The following is an 8,948-nucleotide window of genomic DNA, read 5'->3' as shown; positions in this document are numbered from 1 at the left end:
AAAAAAAAAAAAAAAAAAGCTAATTTAGTTTCAGCAATTATTGCCAGTGGAGACACTTCTTAATAAAGTCTGTGCTCTTTAAATGCTGATCCAAATTCAAAGCTCAGTGAAATCCTGCTGCAATAACGGAGCACATCCAGGAGTGCTTGAATGCTGCTTCACCAAATGAAACCAACTAGGAGAAAAAGAAGTCTCTTCCTCCCTGGACTTCAGTTTGCTGCTGTTCTAGGCAAAGCTTGGGGATGGGTATGGTTGGAACTGAACGCAGGTCCTGGCAGAAGACCCCTGCCCCAAAGAACTGCCCAGACCTTGACTCCATCTTTTAGCCCTAGGTAGGGGAAGCTATGCAGGTTGCCCACCTGTGATTAAGTGTATTCTAGCACCTGCTGAACACTCTGCTCAAAACAAGATAAATTTTTAATCCTTCCAAATTGCCTCTGCAGCTGCAGAAGGTTTCTCTTTCTTTCATAAAACATTGATAAGATGGGAGCAATAGTCAGCAGGGAGAAAAGATTGACACTAGAAATGTGATCTTCTCCCCATAAGCATTTTCATTGGAAGTGGATTACCTTTAAAACATGCCCTTATGTTGGCCATTTCTCCTGATGAGTATCCTGACTTTCTATGGTGATGACATGTGCATCCTCTTGTGGACTTTGAAAGGATATGAAAATGCAGACAAAACATCCTGTGCCCATCCTCTCATGAACTTTGGAGTTTGTCACAGCTCTGCTCTCACTTTAGTAGTGAGGTAAATCTAGTGCTATAACTTCAAATGTCTCCTACAAAGCAAATTTTTACCCTCTGATTTGCATTTTCTGCTAACCCACTGCCTTCTTAGGGCCTGCATGACCACAAAATGGGGTAATCCACGCTTAAGGCACCAAAGCAGGAGAACTCAGCTGGTGTTTTCCAGCATTTCAGGAAAGTTTAACCCAGATCTTTATCCTACTTGGAACCTGCAAAGATTTTTTTTCCAAAAATGCTTCTTGCACAGCAGAACAACATCCAAACCAAATCAAACCTCCAAGACCCCCTTAGCTGGTGTTAAGTAGTAGCAGGGCTCTGTCAGGTGCTATCAGGACTCAAATGAACACACAGCTCTTCCCTGAACACTGTCATCTTTGGAAGTGGAGAAGGGCCAACCCATGACTTCACAACCTGGTCCGATGTCTTTCTCATGTAATCATCATCCATCTGCCATCCAGCTGACTGCCTTTCCAGCATAAGTCTATGAAGTGCTAACAGGGTACAGATGAAACCACTAGTACTTAGCCTCTAGTCATGTTCCTCACTAGATTCTCTTCTGTAGTCAAATTTCTTCTGCTTTTATTGCTTTGCCAAACAACATACTTTTTTATTAAAAATGATTTTTTCTCTTCACTGTTGGTGTAACATTTTCGATTAATGGTATTTGAGAGGATCACAGATGGGTGAGCAGGCTTGGAGAAACCAGAAAGTGACCTCTACCAAACATCCAAAATGTGTGAAGCAATCCTGTCTCTACTTTGCCATTAAAAATGTGAGTGCTCACTATTCCAACTAGAATTTGTTAGAACTCTTTCAGATGTTTTTTAATTAAAAAACTTTTTAAAAATTCTGCACATATGCCAAAATTCTGAAATGTCATCTTTGAAATATCTGATTATACTCAAAATTTAACCCTTCTTGGTTTCATCTACTCCAGTGTTTATGCTTCCATAACACTTACAGAGTATCTAAAGGAGCTGTAAGAAAGGACAGACTCTTCAGCAGAGTCGGTTGTGATAGGATGAGGGGAAATGGCTTCAAACTAAAGAGGGGAGATTCAGATTGGATACAAGGAAGAAGTTTTTACACTGAGGGCACTGAGGCACTGCACAGGGTGCACAGAGAGGTGGTGGATGCCCTATCCATGGAGAGAGAAAGTCAATAAGGGGGTAAGCACAGATCCAAAAGGTTTTTTTTGTTAGAGCTAGCTATCCAATGAAAAAAAAATCATTTTTGTTCAGTTTCAAGCAATATCTGATTTTTGCTGAAAACTACTACCCACATTTACCATGGAGCTAAAGGACTTCTCACTCTGAGTCCTGCTCTGTTTCCACTTCACAACTTCTCAAATTTAAAGCAGCGAGAAAATAATTTGAAAAAATCAGAAGATCTCTTGAGACTCGTATTAATTGTCAGCAGGTAGCTGAAAATGATCACACCCATGGCTAGGACACAAACAGCGAGAATTAACATTTCATCAAGCATTACAAAAGCCTGACAATATAACTGATAGAATTACTACAAACATCCCACTATGTAATATATTCCAATACAATTCCAAGCCTTTTCTACCAGCTCTTTTGATTACTCCTGGGTATAATAGCATAATAGCTTAGGCTAACATGAACACAACTGGAAAGCCATACCAACAAAAACTGAGTTGGGTTTTGTTAGCCTGATTTTCAGCTGGATCAGCTCCCTCCGTTTTCTCAATATACAGCTGCACACAAACGTGAAGGGATGAGATTGCAGAACCCGGATACATGGCAGCCTCCATTGCTCAGTTCTACAGATAGGTTACCACCACTTAGAATCTGTTAGTTGCCTTCCTCCCAGTCCTGGTTGCATAATAGCAGACCTTCTGAAATAAGGCTACAGGCTGAGAAACATTTGAGCTGTTATGGTTAAATCAGCCTTTCTGCTAGCAGGAGTGCCGGGGGTAGCAGGAATCCTGCCAAAACATCATGATGCTGCAGTAAACACAAACATTTGTCTATGACTTGTAAATCAGGTTGCAGAGATCACAGTAGGTTTGCTACATGCTAAACCTCTTGGTAGAGCTCCACTAGCAACTCTATTTCAGGCTGAAAATACCAGGCCCAGCCAATGTAAGACCAGTGTTTTTTGACCAGGACTCCTTACTCACGCCCTCCCAATGAAGACACACAACCATCCCACAAGGAACAAAGCGCAGAGCCTCCTACAAAGCAGTATCCTGGGGAAAAGTAGCAAGTTTATGAACAGCTGTCATCTACCGAAAGGAACATTTTTCATTACATAGGTGAGTGTATTTGCCAGCAGGCTCCAGGAATTGGCTCTGATGCTCAAGTAGTCCCCTAGGTTGGAATAACTGGAGTACGAAAGTACTTTATTCTTCTGTAACACCTGATACTTCGACTTCACATCTGTCAGAGGGACAGAATTTTCATTAGTCTACTGCGTGGGCCAAAGGAGAACAATTTCACTCAGATGTAGGCCTCTATTACAACACTACTGCTTTGCTACTTCCCTCAGCTGAGCTGAGTCCAAATGGGTCTGTAATTGGAATCAGAAGAAGGAACATTCAGCTACAGTTAGCGATGTGTTAATTATTAAAGGCTAAAGGGCCCTACAGTTATTAATATTACAGCATGAATTTCTCTTCCTCATCTGGGGAGGAGAGGGGACTCTGCTGTGCCATTTAAGAACTGACAGAGGTGGTAATTCACTGTTGACAGACACCACAGCAACTCCTCCAAAGAAAAAAAACAACTTTTTTTTTGTTTTGACCTAACTAGGAATCTTCATTTCACTGAGATACTTGCATGTGCTTAAACACTTTTTTCGTACAGCAGCTGTGCCACACATCCCAGAGAGGCATGGGCTGCTCACAGTAGCTTATAAAGCCATTATTCACTTCCAATTAGAAAAAAGTGTATTTATGGATATCAGTTCTGGATCTTTTAGCCAAAATCCCTGTCACTTTATTTTCATAGGGCCCGTGTATGTTGCTCTAAATCCTACTGCTCTGCAGAGTGAAGATGTAGCAATGCTAACTTGACATGAAGTGGGCAGAATCTGAGAAGTCTGCAATAATTGCAGTAAGTTTTTCATATGGCAGAATGAAGCATTTGGGCTTCCTCCAACAAGACTGTATTAAAATTCACTATAAATAACTTACCCTGTCTATGTAGAACAAAACTGCATTTTGCATATTTGCCATAACAAGACAAGCCACATATGAATAAATGCTTTTTTTTGTTGTTGTTTTGGAAGGCAAGAAAGAAGAAAGGTGTTCCCTCTCCAGTTCACTGAGTTCTTTCCTTCTGCACTGAATTCAGTCATCCTCTAAGCACCCATCATGCAGCTACCACATGAAATCATGCAGATGGCAAACTGTTCCCAGTCAGACCCCATCAGCCAGCTATTTTTAAAAAGCAACAGCTACCTGAGATTCCAGCCCACATTGGCACCAATTCCTGCCCCCAACAGCTTACCATGATCCCGAGCTATGGTACCAGCTGTCCAGCATCCCTCCTAGAACACAAGTTGCTGGGTAGCAGCAAAAGCCCCTCCAGGCACATTCTGCAAGAAGCTCCATTTGAACGAGAGCGAAACACAGAATATTCAGATTGTTTGAGTTTCTGACCCTACAACCTTATTTTTCTCCATCACTGAGAACAAAGATTTATTTATTTATTTATTTTTAACTCTGTGACAGCATTTAAGAAGTGTTTTAGTTTTACAAATGGGGGGAAGCAATGCTTCTTTTCCATGAAGGAAGACTGCTTCATTTTGAGAGTTCAAGTCACTGAAATCAAATAAATAAACATCACAAAATAAATAATTATATTAAAATTGTGTATTCACAGGAACAAGGAAACTGAATCAATAAAATAGAGAGAAAAAAAAGCTAAACTGAAATTATAAAGTCAAACTGAGTCATTTACATTCTCCTCCATTAGAAATTCACTGCGAAGCAATATGTGCCATGAAATGTTTCCATTTCGACACAACCGCTGTTTTCAATGGAAAACTTCCATCCAAACATTTCGGAAGTGTTGAGTTTTGGGTTGGTTTTTTTTTTAAGTTTCCTTGCAACAACAGTGCCATCCACTGGCTGCTGCCGTGCGGTCGGTGCACAAGTCCTGCACATCACAGCGCTCGCAACTCCGCGTTTCTTTAGGAAAAGTAGTGTCATAGTGTTGTCCTGCAATTAACACTGACCAGAATACTGCAGCTGATGAGCTGGCTCTTCTCACCCAGAGCCTGCTGAACAACATCATGGCATTGGCCACCTTGCTACAGCAGTAGCAGCATGGCAGGGGATGGCGGCTTGCTAATTTTCACCACCATTGCTGTAGTAGGACTGCTACCTTGTATCTATCCTCATCGTAGAACATGAAAGGTAGCTGGAGTGTCATATGCCAGAAAGCATTAGGAGTCTTCATCTTAATCTCTGCTGATCAGTTACAGCCTAATACCACAATGAAGTTAGTACCTTAACTTGGAGACACAAATTAACACTGCCACGTTAGCATCTACCTGGATATTTCAGGGAGCATGAAATAAAGGCACAGCAGCAAGGCATGCTCTTTCCATTTACAGCCTCTTCACAAAAACACCCCTTATCCATCCCCAAGAAAAGTCTCAAAGGCATTTCCATGACAAGTCTACCTGGGAATATTTTGCAGCAGATAAATGCAGCAACAGTGCAAACTGACAGCAACAACACAGATGGTGTTGGTGTGCACAAGTAAAGCTAGTGCAAGTAGCTCAATCTAATGATAAGGGTTTGTTTCTTGTAACTGCCAAAAGTCTGAAATTAAAAAAAAAAAATTAGGCAAAAAATCAATCACTAAAGCTGTCCAAATTAGCTAATTTGGACAAAGTTGAAACATTTCGTTTCACCTTCCTCAGACATCATAAACTAAGGAAAACTGAAAAGTGGCTCAACCTCAGAAAAACAGAGCTTTTTGAATAAGTCATATATATATATATATATGTTTAATTTTCATTTACTAGATTTTGCTGAAAGAGTTTGGCTTTTATTTGTGATTCTAGACGAGGCAGCACTTCTTACTGTTAAATTTTTGGGCAGGAATTTGAAGTTCTGCTCAAGTCCTGGCAGCACACCACAGCATCACGTCAGGCTCCTGGAGTTACTCAAAGAAGCTCCTAAGGCAACTTTAAAACAATAGTAAGATACTGAAACAGCAGCAAAGAAAGCAAAGCTTTTACAAACTTTGTTGTTGTTGTTGTTTTTAAAGAAGATGAATGCAAGCACAGGCTGTGCCATGGAATAGCATACCAACAGCATGGCATCAGGTCAAAGTGCATCTTGCTCTGGCAAAAGGTAGACAGACAGCCCAGACAAAATGCAGAAGGCATCAGGTAAGTGATCCTGCCCTTGTGAAGCACTCTGAGCTGCTGCTAGCAGTCAGAGCCTCAGTAACCCCTCAGCTGGAAACTGCAGCCAGGACATCTTGCAAAGAGTCACTTTTACCTGTCCAATCTCTCATGAATTTGCCTGACACCATTTACACCTTTGGCTTCTTACAGCATCCTCTGATACCAAGATCTGCAGTTCAATCACATTTTGCATAAAAAATTAATTCCTTGTATTTGTTCTGAACCAGTAATTTGACAATGAAACCTGCCTCTTGTGTTACAAAAAGTGATAAAGGAGTGAATAGCTATTCGGTATGTGCCTTCTCCAGCTCCTTTTCATGCACCTTGCACTTAGACTGTCTCAAGCTGATGGATCCTGTTTAATTTCTCCTTCTCTGCAAGCCATGTCCTCCTGCCTGGGAACATCTCTGCCTCTTTGCAACTTCTCTGCACTAACCATGTGTGGTCTGGGGACAAGGACCTTGCACAGCACTTTCCCAGGAGATGGAGGCACCACACATTGGGGAGAGCACAGTTATATCCTGTTTTCCTCTGACTTCTCTATTCATTCCCACAGTTCTGTCTGACTGCAGCTAACACAGGCAAACCAAGGCTCTCTTCAAAGAGCCGCCCTTCACTGTCACATCTATTCTGTATTTTGCCCTCTTCCACGCTTTGTGCCAGTGGCGTTAAGCAACCAGCCAGAGCCTGGATTAGGTTCAGGACACTAAATCCTTGATTGGAAAGATGGCCATATGCTGCAGACTGCCTGGTGTTCCTGGATGGGCCCAGAAGCACATCAAGAGGCAAATTACATCTCAGGGACCAATTTGGCAACTATTTTTAAGTGTAGCATTTCTCTGACCAAGGCTTTAGTAACATCCTCCTTTTTATAGTCAATCATAGGGTGATGATTTCTGCTCTAAAGCAACCCTCTGCAAGAGACACAGCACAAAGCTGGCCATCCTTCATCAAGATTTTAAAGTGACCGGTAAGAACATGCTGCATTTCAGGCCTGGTAGTGGTTTCCCAAACATTTCCAATCACAGACATTGCTCTGTTGCATTCTCCTGCCTTTCAGCAGTCCACGGGATGCCTGCATGTAGCACATTACAGTTTAGCTTCCCTCCAGTTGAAACCCAAGAATCGCACGCCAGAGGCTCAGTCAGTTCATTGGATCTGATTCACAACAGATGTAAATTTTCTGCAACAGACTTCAGTCAGGATGAGATCCATGCCACTGTTTCTAGGAGAAGGCAATTCTCTTCTTTGGTAATACAACGTTTTGTATTTATTTGTAGATTTCTTTGCTTTGCTTTAATACTGGAAGCAGTTGTTTTCCTTTTTACTACTTTAAATGTATCCTTTTCTATTGCATTGCTGTTAATTTCACAGTAAGGGAAATTTCAACGCAATTTACATCAGAATTTTTAAGCAGCTATCCATGGCTGTTGGGAGATTTGCAGCATACAGGTTTCTCCTCATTTATCTCACTGTACTGTGTGTCCTCTCCTCCTCCTTCTGCACCTGTACCCATAATCTGCACCTTGTGTCTCTCCTACAGCTTCCTGCATGCACTACCACCATCTGTCTAACTCCCACCTGTGTGTGCCAACAACTCCACCATCAGACTCAGAGTGACCAACACTGGGGTAATCCTCAAAGTTACAAGGGGCTGCTCAAAAGTTTCTCTCTCTCTCCTTCAATCATTACTCAGATGACCTTGCCCACTAGATTAAGTGATTTTTCCATCTCCCTTAAGGTTGCAAAGGAAATTGAGAAACGACACGCACTGGAAGAGGCTTCAAAAAACTTGAAGACCTTTTTCCTCTCCCCCCTCTGTTAGTATTCCCATAGCAACTCTGCCCTTGAATCCCCCAGCTCTGCCACTTACAGCATCATTTACATCACTGTAAAATATAGCCTGTAATTCTCATCCACGTCAGTTATCAGTTCAGATTTTGTGATTCGACTCCATAATTTTACAGTTAATACATAATTCATGACTAATAGCAGCCCACCTGAGATTCAGGCTATTATGAAAAGCACAGCAAACATTATGAAAACCAATCCTTGCTCCACAGAGCCTGGCAATCTACATTGGCAAATAATGGAAGCAGCAAATAGAAACTCAAAAAGGGAAAGGTCTGTCCAAGAACCTGCAGAAGGTCAGTGCCATGATCCTGCCTCTGCCACCACAGCAGTCAATACCTGAGCTCTGGCTGTGACTCAGGGTGCAGCTCCTTCAGATTCTCCAGTTTCTGAACACTGAATACCTATACGTGAGTTAGTGGTGCTACACACTTAACTGGAAGTATTTGGCTGTTTAACTTTTGTCCCTTCAGTTATCAAGCTTTATTGCGCACTTCCCATAACACAGAGTGGTTCTGATGCCTCTGCAGAAGATTCGTAGTGTCTCATAGGTGACATTTTCTCAGAATATAAACATAAAAGAGAGGCGAGATCTCCTGCCACAGATTTGCTTAGTGTGAAGTCCTCACATGTCTGCATTTTCTCTCCCATTAATGAGATTCCACTGTCAGATTCAGGCAGTTCTTTGGATTCATCTAAGAGGGTATTTTTTCTGACAGCCCAGATTCTAGCTCATCTCTTCAAAACTGAAGGCATTAATATTAGATATAAACAGATAGTTCTAACACTTTCTGTCATGGGAGTCAACTCTGGTGACATCTTTAGGAGACCCATTACTACGAGCTTCCTCTGTCATCCTGTAACATGGAGGCAAACTGCTAGGTAGCACCACGCTTTGAGAAAGAGCCCCTAAAGGCAATGTTTAGGACATCAGTTTAGATATATACTCTCCATAA

Source organism: Meleagris gallopavo, chromosome 17 (genome assembly GCF_000146605.3).
Source record: "Meleagris gallopavo isolate NT-WF06-2002-E0010 breed Aviagen turkey brand Nicholas breeding stock chromosome 17, Turkey_5.1, whole genome shotgun sequence".
In the NCBI taxonomy this organism is placed as follows: domain Eukaryota; kingdom Metazoa; phylum Chordata; class Aves; order Galliformes; family Phasianidae; genus Meleagris; species Meleagris gallopavo.
The sequence above is the reverse complement of the archived record's forward strand: the minus strand, read 5'-3'. Positions refer to the sequence as shown.